Raw genomic sequence first — 13,892 nt, 5'->3', positions numbered from 1 at the left:
TGCTAGCGTAGATCCCCCATCAAGGCCCAGTTGGACAAGCTGAGGCCAAAGAAACTCTCAGAAAAGTGGTGTGCTGAGATAGACATACTTCGATTCCAAAACTAGTTCAGTCTAGCAACCTAGCAGAAGTTACACTAGCAAAAAGGGTTGTATAAGTCAAACTCTAATTTAAAGGCTTTTCTATCCTCCACCAGTCTCAGGACAGCTCTGCTCTTGAATGGAGTTTGGAACGGGGGTAAATTACAACAGCATAATTTACCCTGGTGCAAATTACGCTGACTTCCAATAGTTTGGGTTGTTCTATCGGTCATTCATATTTCCCCTCTCCCCCCAAAAAAATCTGATGGGTGAGAACAATAACATCAGTCCTGAGAGGGTTAAACCCTCCTGATCTTAAATGCTGCATCAATACAAAGCAGCCATTGTATGATAAGTGAGAAATTTCAATATATTTAAACGCCTCAGCATCACTCTCCTGCCTGATATATTGGGCTATGCAGTTGTGCATTTATATATTTTTTTACAATTCTACTGGCATCTGACCTCAATATCCTTTTAATTTAATCCTGATATTTTGAAAACGTGTTCTGTTGTGGCTGGGGGGCTTAAGAAAACAGGGCAACTGACCCCCCTACTGTAGGAAAATATGCTAGTTAAGAGAAATTTTTATATAAGGAAGAAACACGGGGTGTCTCACATTTTCTTTTACATAATATTCTTGCATGAAGTGTTTTGAAATAGGGAGAAATTCAATTTCTACCTTTGATAAATACATTTCTTATTGTCAATTGAAGGTATTGTGCATGGATAACTGAAAGCTATTTTTGAGTTGGCACATATATTTAAGATCCGTGTGATTTAATAAAGATTTAACAGGATGAAGTCTGTTTTCCAGGTAGAGTGTTTTACATATTTATGTGGTATTTGGAGATAGCTATGAACTTCAGTAGTTGGAGAACTAAAGTACTAAACAGCCGGTCATGCCTTTTTACAGGATACGCCATTTCCCCATCTCAGTTTTCCATTTTTAAATTTATTTCTTTTTATGCTTGCCAACAGACAACATTAAGTGTCTGAGTCAGCAGAACTTTGAAGAAGCTGGTCTGAGACTTTGCTTTTTTTAAAAAAAGAAAAGAAATGCTCCATTTCTCATTTCGCCAGGAGAAAAACATCCTTAAAGAACAGCATTAACAAGATCTGTCCAACAGCTGATTATAAGCCATCTCAATCTGTTTCATCTTGTCAACAACAGCTCATCCCTCTGAATTCACAGGCAGAACTAATTAATCACTGTTCCACCTGTACTGTACAATGAGACCCAGCCTACACACTGCACAACTGCTGTCAGATTTACGACAAATTGTAGACAAGTGCCATGATCAATGCTGGTTTTTGGATTTGCACAGGCATCAATGTTACTCAAAGCCGTCTCCTGGAGACTGACACATCTTTACTGTGTGTACTGTACTATTTCTTTTCGCCAGCAGGCGAAACAATTCAGTTCAAAGAAAACCAAGCCAGGCTCCTATCTCAGTGGTACTGTGTATGCTTCATACTCAGAAGGTCAGAAGTTTGATCTGCAGCATCTCCAGGAAGGACTCGTCTGAAACTCTGAGATCAGGGTATGTTGGCAGTACTGAGCATTTGTCTCACTTAGCATAAGGTGGGCTTTATTCTGGAAGGTTTTAGGGTCTGCTGAAAATATGATGCCTGTGTTTCAGTTTTACAAATTGTGTTTTTATTGTTGTATCTTTAATATATTGTATTTTAACACTGTGATTTTCAGTGACTGAAGGCTGCCCCGAGTATCGTTTTAAGCACTAGAAGAGTGGGACAGAAAAAAATAAAAATAAAGACAGCTTCCTATGCTCCTAAGCCAAGAAAAGAAGAAGAAAGTAGCTGGCGTCACTGGCATGAGACACCTCAAGTCAGGATGCAGCCCACCCGCTGACCAGTGCCTCTAAGTACACATTTCTTCTCCTTCTCCTTCTCCTTCCCCTTCCCCTTCTCCTACAAAGGTGTTTCATTTTCTGGTTTTTTTTAAGTGAATGGTTTCTACTCATTTTAAGGTCATATTCACATCATGGTCTCTCTCCCCCTGCCCCAAATTCTATGAACTGTAGTTTGTTAAGCTTCTCCTGACAAACTACAGTTCCCAGAATTCTTTGAGGGAAGTCACGACTGTTAAAGCGGCACAGGAGTGCATTAAATGTATAGTGTGGATGGGACCTAATAGCAGGGACAGTCAAGGGTGTCTTTGTGGGTTGTAGCCAATGCTAGCCCTACTCAGAGGAGACTTAGTTGAATACAACCCTGAGAGTGCTATTGTGTTGAAGAAAGAACCACAGCAAAAACAGCTCTGGGGAATTGTGACGAGGCAGATTTTGTGCAGATCCAAATGTGCCAATTGAAAGAGAACACCACAAATATGTTATTGGCCAGAGGCCCTCTAGGCTGCTTTATTTTAACGCCTGAAATTAATTGCAAGCTGGTTAAAGGTAACACGATTTGCCTTCTTTGTCATGCGCCTCCCCAAGGAACTGCATAATTCCACACGAGGCCCGTCAAAACGAGCACCCGCATCCCATCTAAAACAATTATCCACAGACTTCAAGCGCCTTAGCTAGTTGCTAATGAGCAGAAGCAGATAATTCCTCTTGGATCCAAGAAGAGAGGAGAGTACTATCTGCATCAGAAAGAAAGAAAGAAAGAAAGAAAGAAAGAAAGAAAGAAAGAAAGAAAGAAAGAAAGGTGCATCCTTCAACTCTGCATGCATTTAAAAGAGCAGCAAGAAATGTGTTGTGATAAGGGAAATGAAACAGCTGCAGCTCCCAACAATATTTCCCCGCAGTGAAAAGTATTCAGAAGGTTTTGGCCAGAGCAATAGCTTGGTGGCACAACCTGCAACTTTCCCCACGAGGCTTCAAAGACTGGGAACAGAACAGAAGGCAATCCAGCTGAGCTGGTAAGAGGTTAAACTCAAATATGGCACCATCAATGATGCCGTGTCCTATACAGGATTGGCGGACCACTTTACACTGACATTAAAAAGGTGAGGATTAATTGTGTTGAAACAAAAGCTACATGGATGGTTGCCTCATTTGCCCCAGGATCTTCTGGGCATTGGAAAGCTGCCAATGTTCCTAGTATGTGAATGAGAACTGGGGTAAAAACAGGTGCTGCTGCTGATACCTTGCAAGATAATACACTTTTTCTAAGTCAGACATTTATATTCATGGTATGAAACTTGTTTGAAGCAATAAGTTTTTGGGAACATAAGTATTATCCTGGAATCCAAGGTCTAAAGGGACCAGCAAATGGGCTGGTGCCCAAAAACGCCTTAATTGTCACAGTGAATGAGGCACACAGCAAAATCTTATGTTTACTCAAGTCCCACACTTAAGTCAACACTGGTACTTGCTTCTAGGTAAGTCTTCAAAGGACTGCAACCTTAGAGAAGGAAAGACTCCCAGTAGATCTCAGATTAAATTTTCTGACTGAACACAAGATTCCTTAACCCAATTTTCTTGAAAAATATCCCAGGAAGAAGACTGAAATGTTTGAGGGCATCTTGTTCCACCACTTTCAGAAGTAACAAGTTGCTTTTAGAATTTACATTTGCTCTACCTTCTCAAAAGTCAAGCAGACTGCTCCCATCCTGGAAAACAAGGTGGACAGCCGTATCTTCTTTCTGATAGCAGACACACAGTTAAAAACATAACACATTGTCCTTTAGTTTTATTTTTTAAGGCTAAACACTGTCATTTCTTTCAGCTTTTCTGACTTTTTTGGAGAGTGAGATAATATGCAAGTGGGCGTGCTCTCCAATGCAACGAAAAACCCCCACACCAAACACCAAAAATCCAAGTATGACACTTGTTGGACTCATTTTGCTACAGTGGTGCCTCGCAAGACGAAATTAATTTGTTCCACGAGTCTTTTCGTCTTGCGATGTTTTTCGTCTTGCGAAGCACGGTCCGTCGCAACTGCGCCTCTTCAAGTGGCTTTAGGAAAAAAGCAAACAAACTCGCAAGACGAAAACGTCTTGCGAAGCAAGCCCATAGGGAAAATCATCTTGCAAAGCGACGCAAAAACCAAAAAACCCTTTCGTCTTGCGCGTTTTTCGTTTTGCGAGGCATTCGTCTTGCGGGGCACCACTGTACTTCCTTATGCTCAGATACACTAATGAGATAGAAACATGCCACAGTAACACTATTTAAACTTATAACCTCTCCATTTGCTAATCTAGTCCTACCTCAAATTAAATTCAACTCCCTTCCCAGTAGATATAGCACATACTATGTAAGGTAAAGGTAAAGGGACCGCTGATCATTAGGTCCAGTCGTGACCGACTCTGGGGTTGCGGCGCTCATCTCGCTTTATTGGCCAAGGGAGCCGGCGTACAGCTTCCGGGTCATGTGGCCAGCATGACTAAGCCACTCCTGGCGAACCAGAGCAGCTCACAGAAATGCCGTTTACCTTCCCGCCGGAGCAGTACCTATTTATCTACTTGCACTTTGACATGCTTTCGAACTGCTAGGTTGGCAGTTAATAATATTAATATTATGTATATTAATACATAATACTATGTACTAAACCTATTAATGAATTACTGAAAAAAGTTTAAACATACACTTTCTTTTTTGCTTTTCTTTTTCTACTAGCAACTCACGACACAGCTGAAAATGGTTTTGTCAAGCCTTTTCGGCTTTGAGGTTGAACAGAAAAGATTTCCTAACTCAAAAGACAGCACTCTGAAAGAGTTGCAAGGCTCTTCGATGCACCTACTATAACTCTACAATACATGAAACTACCCTTGAAATTGGCAACCAACCAGATATGAAAGCTAACGTGCCGTGGGATGGGGGGATGGGGTGAGGAAGAAACTGTATTCAAGGTAATGATCAGGAACTAAAGCTATTACCTGGGGAAAGTACAGGAAAGATGCGTAAGAAACGAGATGTCAATCGGAGATCACAGAGAGGTTAGCAGAGAACTGGCATATTAATACAAATCCTGTTGGGTTTTTTTTAGTGAGTGGGGAGTTGAATTAAGCTGAAGGAAACATTTAGTTGCTTGGTGCCTCACCAACTACGAGGAAAAGAAAAGCTAAGCCCTCACATTGGAAGCTAACATAACATGATTAAGTCTGATGCCTCCTAATCAGGGCTGTATAGCAGAGAATTAAAAGTCAAAGGAAATGGGCTACTCTGGCAGGTAGATATAAATTACGCAAGAAGAAACTCATTGCGGCTTACCTTTAATTTTGCTGCTATACATAGCCCCTTAAAATGATTTAAAACTCACTGTCTTTCCTAAGTAGACAAGGGAAGGAACATTATATGCAGAATTTAAAATTAAAAAGGGAACAGAGCTGCAGGCAGAGAGATGTCTTGCACAGAGGAAGTTCTAACAATCAGAAACAAGGACTCAGTGCGCTTTGCTGTGCTTGCACAGGTGCCCACATTCATTACCAGATGGATGGTGAGGGAAGAATACTCCCGTAAAAGAATACGGACTTGTTGTAATGCAGCCTCCTACAATGAGAAACGTTTTCAAACAGCTTCAACAAAACAGGGTGTTTTGACAGAATAATAATGTAATCTAGGGAAAGTTGCTAACACTCTTTCTTTCAGCCTCCATTCTAACATAACACAGGAACAATAGTGTGCTATCCTGCAGGGTTGCAAGGACAAATGAGACGCTAAAGCAGTCTGCTCTGGGGAATAGTAAGAATAATAATAAAAACAAAACACTGCGGAATCCTACTGATATCTACAAATAAGTCTGAATGGCTTTTGCTCGCATCATCTCCAAGCAGAGGAAAACAAGCCCCTCCCTCACATCAAGGTACAGGGCTTACTCAAAATTTATTCTGCGATCAACACACTTTTGTGCTTGCCATGTTCTATCATGTTCCCAGCTAAGGACTTTAGGGCTCAAAAGCTGGAACCACAGGACCAAGAAGCTGGGAACAAGTATAAGTAAGCTGTAACAGTAAAATACCAGAAGTCCCCTCCATAGTAACTTGGAGCAGGGCTTTCAGAGTGGCTACCTTTGGTTTGTAGAACAGCATCCCTGTTGAGATATGGCAGATGCTCTCTAACTCTACTTTCTGGAAACAGCAGAATACATTTTTTTGCTTCAACAAGCTTTTTCCAGCTGGATGATACTTTCATTAGTTGTGGGGTTATGGGTACCGTTTTTAAAACAGTTTTAATTGCTTTGTGGTATGTTTGTGAATCACCCTGAGATGCACATAAAAGGATATTAATAAATACTAGTACTAATAATCCTGGACTGTGCACTGAGGCCTCATAGCAACCTTTTCAGGCACCAACTGATATAGTGGCATTTATTACCAACCCCGAAAATTGGCAGGCAATATTAAGCCTCTGTTTTGGATGTCCTAAGATAAAAACTAGAAGTCTGGTCTTCTTCCTTATGACCAGGGTATTCCATTGTGCTTGCTGTACTGCAGGCTGCGGGCCCCAACTCAAGCCACTGCCGGCACATAACAAGCCAGAGTTTCTGGTTTGTGGTGGTTTACTGTGCACAAGTGCCTTTCACTCCTGAATCACTCTTAAAATGCTTGGCAAAAATATGTTGGGGTTCAAAACTCCACTCAGCCATGAAACGCTCTAGATGGCCTTGGGCTGGCCACTCTCAGTCCACTCTCCCTCCCAGGGTGGTTGTGAAGATGAAATGGAAAAGGGGAGAACCATGCACACATTTTGATCTCCTTGGAGCAAATGTAGGATATAAATGTAACAAGGTTTTTTTTAATAAAAAAATGAATAGAACTGGGGAGGGGAGAGGGTCCCAAGTTCAGAGGAGTGCCAACATTCATCAATAGAATGTGCACAGAAAGACACAGTACAGGATTCTTGTTAAAGGCTACTGAATTATATAACACAGAACATCTAAGTTCAGCATTCAGCATGACCTTCCATTCCCTGAATTAGATGGGTACAGATGCTTTATAAATGCACAGGCTCTTAGGAGAAGTGAGGAAAAGACTGTGGTCTGCTAATGATCAGATTCAAAGAAACAGAGAAGCAACTTGCGTCCTCACTCTAGTCTAGAACGCGAAAGTGATGCCTGTAGATAACTTTTGGCCAGTTAATGATGTGTCCTGTTTGTCCTTGGCCGAGGCGCGGGGAATGAAAAACGATAGAGGATAAATGTCAGCTCAGATGGGAATCAACTGAGAAATATCCAGCTACTTTGGTGCCTCGATAGAGGAAAACAGGTTTGCTGTGACTGATCACAGAGCAATAACAACAACCCACAAAAAGGCCACAACAAAAAAGTGTGCTGGTTAAAACTAATATTCAGCCAGGCAGCTGTCACTTCAAAAGAAAAAGAATAGTAGGTCATTGCATTCTAGGATATGGTAATAAAAAACACACAACTTTGCTAGAACTGCAGAAGGCAGGGTGGGAGAAGAGATAAACTACATTTTCTCCTGCAAAATGTGCAAAGCAATTCCGAGTAATGCGGCACATGACAGCTAGCTGGGATGGATTTGGAATGCAAATTTAGAGCAACTCTGAAATCGATCATAGAAAAGGACCCCTTTGAGGTTTTGAAATTGTATGAGCCTAAGAAATGAGGCATGGACTCAGAGTCCCCCAACCGTCCTTTCACTCATACAGGGACTTCTTTCATCTGCAATGGTGCCCGTTAATACTTTCATCCAATTACCTTGTCCTGCATTCAACACAAACATACCAGCTCCCATTGCTTTAAATTAATTTGAGCTTGTTTTCCTATAGTCTTTAACCAATGACTTGAAAACAAAAAATTACCCACAGCAGTATGAGATGGCATGGGAAAATGGGTGGTTCAGTGGTAGGCTGGTTGGCTCAAGGGACTGCTAATGAGACGCGCGGCCTCCTATCTAGGTCACCCTTGCATTCGTCTCTCCAATGGCATGGCAGAACTACGCTTGGACAAGCACTGCGTAATGGAACAACAGCACAAGAGGCTTTCGTTCTGATTCATAAAACCAGCCTTTTGTCAAGGTTTGGAGCATGTAAACAAGGTTTTACTCTCCCAGTCATCTACAGAACCACAAGGAAGATGCTAAAAATGAGCGTGAAGATTAGAAAGAAGTCAACCGGCAAGAGGCATAAAATGGAATTTCACGAACTGAAAGGAAACCCAATACATTTTGAGCTCTAACAGACCTGCACAACTTGAGATTCATCAAGTCAAATGCAGCCCCAAAAGCCATAGACTGAGTCCTTCCAGATGTCTTTGAAACTCTGTGTTTTTGTAGTCTCAGGAAGGCAGCCCAACTAGTTTAACTGAGGCCCAAGCAAAGTGCAAGTTGGCCCTGCTGACCTTAAGTTGAACAGCCTTGTGCCTGGGTAGCCCTTCATCAGGAGGCTATTTGAAAAGGAAATATTCTTTAAAATGCAGTGATTTTTTTAAAATGCCCTTTTTTATTCTAGTGATTCCCTCCCCCCCCCCCCGATGCTAGCTGCACCCTAGCAAAATACATTACTAAGAATAATTATGAAGCAGCCAGCAGATTTTGTTTTTTTAAATGATATTTTATCAAATTTCAAAAAAAATTACAAAGATAATAAGAAAATAAAGGAAAAAACAAAAAACAAATACAAAGTAGAAAAAAAAGAAAAAAGAAAAAACAGTAAAAAATAAGTCCATCTTTCAATGTCTTGCCTTTCATTCACTTGTTTCCCTGACCTCCTCACACCTCCCTTTTTTGTATTCCATTTCGAGTAGTTGGTTCAGCAAATCCTTTCCCTCTTTGTTTTTATCTTAGTTCTTTATCTTAACATATTATAACCTTATATTTTCATCTATTAACCAATCATTTTTACATACTCCTTTTTAACATTGTTGCTAAAACCGCTTCATTTCATTCTGACATCATTTTAACATTCATTAATTTTGCAGTGTTTCTGTAAACAGTCCTTAAATTTCTTCCAATCTTCTTCCACCGACTCTTCTCCCTGGTCTCGGATTCTGCCAGTCATTTCCGCCAATTCCATATAGTCCATCACTTTCATCTGCCATTCTTCCAGAGTGGGTAAATCTTGTGTCTTCCAATACTTTGCAATGAGTATTCTTGCTGCTGTTGTAGCGTACATAAAAAGAGTTCTATCCTTCTTTAACACCAATTGGCCGACCATGCCCAGGAGAAAGGCCTCCGGTTTCTTCAAGAAGGTATATTTAAATACCTTTTTCATTTCATTATATATCATCTCCCAGAAAGCCTTAATCCTTGGGCACGTCCACCAAAGATGAAAGAATGTACCCTCATTGTCTTTACATTTCCAACATTTATTATCGGGCAAATGATAGATTTTTGCAAGCTTGACTGGTGTCATGTACCACCTGTATATCATTTTCATAATATTCTCTCTTAAGGCATTACATGCCGTGAATTTCATACCTGTGGTCCACAACTGTTCCCAGTCAGCAAACATAATGTTATGTTCAACATCTTGTGCCCATTTAATCATAGCAGATTTAACCGTTTCATCCTGAGTGTTCCATTTCAACAGCAAGTTATACATTCTTGAAAGTATCTTAGTTTTGGGATCTAGCAGTTCTGTTCCCAATTTTGATTTTTCCACCTGGAAGCCAATTTTTTTATCCAAATTGTAAGCCTCCCTTATTTGATAATAATGAAGCCAATCTCGCACTTTATCTTTTAGTTTCTCAAAACTCTGCAATTTCAGTTTGTCTCCTTCTTGTTCCAGAATTTCCCAATATTTCGGCCATTTGGCCTCCATATTGAGCTTTTTCTGGGCCTTTGCTTCCATCGGTGACAACCACCTTGGGGTTTTATTTTCAAGTAGGTCCTTATATCTTATCCAGACATTAAACAATGCTTTCCTGACAATATGGTTTTTAAATGCTTTGTGTGCTTTAACCTTGTCATACCACAAATATGCATGCCACCCAAAAACGTTATTAAAACCTTCTAAATCCAAAATGTCTGTGTTCTCAAGAAGCAGCCATTCTTTCAACCAGAAGAATGCTGCTGATTCATAATAGAGTTTAAGGTCTGGCAGGGCGAATCCACCTCTTTCCTTTACATCAGTTAATATTTTAAATTTTATTCTGGGCTTCTTGCCCTGCCAGACAAATCTAGAAATGTCTCTCTGCCACTTCTTGAAACAGTCCATTTTGTCCAAAATTTACAGTGATTGAAACAAAAATAACATTCTTGGCAATACATTCATCTTTATAGCTGCAATTCGACCTAACAAGGAAAGCTTCAAATTTGACCATATTTCTAGATCCTTTTTCACTTCTGACCAACATTTCTCATAATTGTCTTTAAATAAATTCAAGTTCTTAGCGGTCATGTTAACCCCCAGGTATTTTACTTTCTTAACCAATGTTAAACCTGTCTCCTTCTGAAACCTCTCTTTCTCAATCGGTGTTAAGTTTTTCTCAAGAACCTTAGTTTTTAACTTGTTCAACTTAAATCCTGCCACATGACCAAATTCTTGAATCAATTCTAATACTCTTTTAGTACTAGATTCTGGCTCCTGTAACGTCAGTACTACGTCATCTGCAAAAGCTTTCAATTTGTACTGTTTAGCTCCGACCTGTATACCTTTAATCAAGCGGTCCCTTCTGATCATATTTAGCAAAACCTCCAGGACCGAAATAAAGAGCAATGGGGAAATTGGGCAGCCTTGTCGTGTCCCTTTCTCTATCTTAAATTCCTCTGTCACCACATTGTTAACAATTAGTTTGGCCTTTTGTTCTGAGTAAATTGCACCTATACCGTTTTCAAAACCTTGACCAACCCCCATCCCCTGAAGATTTTTCTTCATAAAACTCCAAGAAATATTGTCGAAGGCTTTCTCTGCATCTACAAATATTAAGACTGCTTTAGTATTAATATTCACTTGCAATTTTTCCAAAATATTAATTATATTTCTCGTGTTGTCAGACAAGTGTCTACCCGGGAGAAAGCCAGCTTGGTCTTTATGTATCTCCTCCACTAATACTTTTTTTTAGTCTTTTAGCCAAAATGTCTGCAAAAATTTTGTAATCCAAGTTAAGCAGGGATATGGGATGGTAGTTCTTAAGTTGTGTCTTTTCAGACTCAGTTTTCGGTATAAGTGTAATATAAGCTTCCTTCCACGACTCTGGCGCTTTTTTCCCCTCCAAAATTTCATTACAAACCTCCTTTAGTGGTTGAATTATCCAATCTTTCAGAGATCTATAGTATTTTGAGGTTAAGCCATCCGGCCCTGGAGATTTGCCCAACTGCATATTCTGGATGGCACCTTCCACCTCCTGTTCTGTGATTTTATAGTTCAACATTAACTTGTTTTCTTGAGAGATTTTTTGTAGTCCATTTGTTTTTAAGAATTGGTCTATGTCGAACTCTTTCTGTGGCCCTTGTGTATATAACTGTTTAAAGTACCTCTGGAAACATTTTCTAATTTCCACTGGATTCTGAATATTCTTTCCTTCCACTTCCAAGTTAGTAATGGTGTTAAGTTTTTGTCTTTTTTTCATTTGCCAAGCTAACAGTTTTCCACATTTATTGGCCGATTCAAATGTCCTTTGTCTCATCTGTTTAGCAGCCAGCAGATTTTGAACGAAGGGGCATCCTGCTTGGTAGCCCCTTGCCAACTCTGTGTAAAACAGATAGCACACTGATAGGGTGAATGTGGAACACTAACTGAAGCAGTCACTGGGAAGTGCTGCAAGAAATGGGATTTAATATTCCGGAACACAGGAACCAAGGAGGTTGGAGCTTCTCCACTATCCCACAAAAAAGAGCTGTGGTGCCCAACTAGGACATCATAGAGCAATTAATGACATTCTTCAAACTGCACACTGAGCTGTGGAATTCACACCCCAAAGATATAGCAATAGCCACCAACTTAGGCAATTTAAATAAGGAATAGAAGACAAGGCTCTCAACAGCTACTAGTCATGATGGCTATATGCTACCTTTAGGATCAGAACCACCATGCCTCAGAATACAAGTTGTTGGGGAAACACCAGTGGGAGAGGGCTGTTGTTCTTTTGTCCTGCTTGTGAACTTCCCATAGGCATCTGGCTGGCTATTGTGGAAAAGAGGGTGCTGGACAAACTAGGCCTCTGGGTCTGACCTTCTCCTTTCATTTTATACCACTGTTTCTCCAGGGATGTGTCAGGGTGACACACATTGTTCTCTCCTCCTATTGTATCCTCAAAAACAATTCAATGAGGCAGGTTAAGCTACTCCAAAACAATTGTTTTCACTCCCGTGCAAAATTATGCAGACGTGGTTGATTAAAACTCCCATAATTAACTAGCTAAGCCTTCTTTGTATCAGGAAATAATAGTTCTAATGACATTCCCTAATAAAAAGATAGAAAGAAACCGAGGACATTTTGGGAAGCACTTTCACCTTCTTGACAAGGACACAAGCTGGGCCTAAGAAGTCTGTGACTTTCCAAGAACGTTTTATCTTACTATCTTTAGGTCAGCGCAGCACATGGTCCACTGCACACAGTGGAACATTGCTGGAGGGGGGAGAGGGGGAGAAAACAGGCAGCAGATCTCCACACAGAATTCAAGAAACCTCACATCATTAGGCTTCACATGTCAACATTCATGCTGCTGAAGCCCTTCCAATGTGCCAGTTGTCACAGATTCAGTGCAAGAGGAACTTGCCAGGACTGGCAAAGATGTGCAGGTTTGGGAGGCAGCAACAAGCCACAACAGCATTGGCCCAATTTAAGAATGAAACTTAGCCATGAAGACGGCAAACCATGTGTTGTGTATATTTGTGTATTCTGGTTTTTGCATGTGCAGCATTAACACACTGACACAGAGGGCATCTGGATTTTGGATTCCTGCTATGCCAACAATACACACACAGGGGTCAGCAACCCGATTAAAGTGTGATGCCAGAAACATGCCAGTTATCTTTTTCATAATCAGTATCACTTTTAGCTCCTGCTTCTGACAAGCCAATTTTAGATGCTCAATGCAAATTGTAATGAAGTTGGAGCTAGGAAGAGAATTGATCTAGTAAAGAATACAATCTAGCATAAGAAGCAGCTTATTAGACTCTAATATGGAGTTATAAATAGGACTGTAGATTCCATATTATAAAACATTCAAACAATGGGCCAAATTCTGTACCAAGGACAGCAGAGCCCTACCTTATGGCAAATAAAGCAAATGCACACATAGTTCTGTGTCATGTGTTAGAAACATAGGCAGCTGCCTTTTAACAAGTCTGACCATGGGCCCATCTGGCTCAGTATCGTAAACACTGACTGGCAGCAGCCCTCCAGGGTTTCAGGCAGGAGCTTTCCCAGCCCTACCTTGAGACACCAGAGATTGAACCTGGGACCTTCTGTATGCAAGACAATTGCTCTACCACTTAGCTATTGTCCCTCTTCAAATTATTAGGCTGAAACTGCCTGTTAGTATTCCTCAAGCCCTGCCACTTTCAAGAGTATCACTGCAGCCTTAAGGGCTAGCAGATTGCTGTTTCAAAAATAAGCACACATTCCATTTCAAGAGAAATCTCAGGAGGTTGAATTCCTCATCAGACACTCGGTTTTTACACCTGTGTCCTACTGCAGTCTTTGAAACCAGCCAAGGGTTCCTCCTCTTCATGTCAGCTTCCAAGAGGAAACCATATTTGCCATTGGCAACATCTTTGCCCATCATGGAACTCACTCTCAGGAGAGTTAACAAACCCCAAGCCTGAACACATCTTTCTGGATGCACTGTATGAACTACTTATTTAGTTCATTTTGGCTTCCAGTGTGGGAATTAACCTCCGGTTTCAACAGCATCTCAACTAGAAGCGAACTCTATTAATGGAGGGACCACCCACTGAAATTCTTATCCATCTCAAGCTTTCAGTAACATTAAAGCAC

At 40.6% G+C, this 13,892-nt stretch overlaps 1 protein-coding gene and 1 long non-coding RNA gene across 2 annotated transcripts in view; both read right to left on the bottom strand.

Annotated features, from left to right (window-relative positions):
* MAN1C1 (mannosidase alpha class 1C member 1) overlaps window positions 1–13,892 on the bottom strand; it is a 128,820-nt gene that overhangs the window by 59,159 nt on the left and 55,769 nt on the right. The gene's annotated exons all lie outside the window — the stretch shown is intronic.
* On the bottom strand, window positions 1,033–8,242 carry LOC310767994. Its single transcript, XR_014551152.1, has 2 exons — window positions 4,156–8,242; window positions 1,033–3,893 (listed from the first exon to the last, which is right to left on the bottom strand). It is a non-coding gene; the product is annotated as an uncharacterized lncRNA (long non-coding RNA).

Source organism: Podarcis filfolensis (assembly GCF_964270895.1).
Source record: "Podarcis filfolensis genome assembly, chromosome: 8".
Taxonomy (NCBI): Eukaryota; Metazoa; Chordata; class Lepidosauria; order Squamata; family Lacertidae; genus Podarcis; species Podarcis filfolensis.
This window is presented reverse-complemented; position numbering and strand designations above follow the sequence as displayed.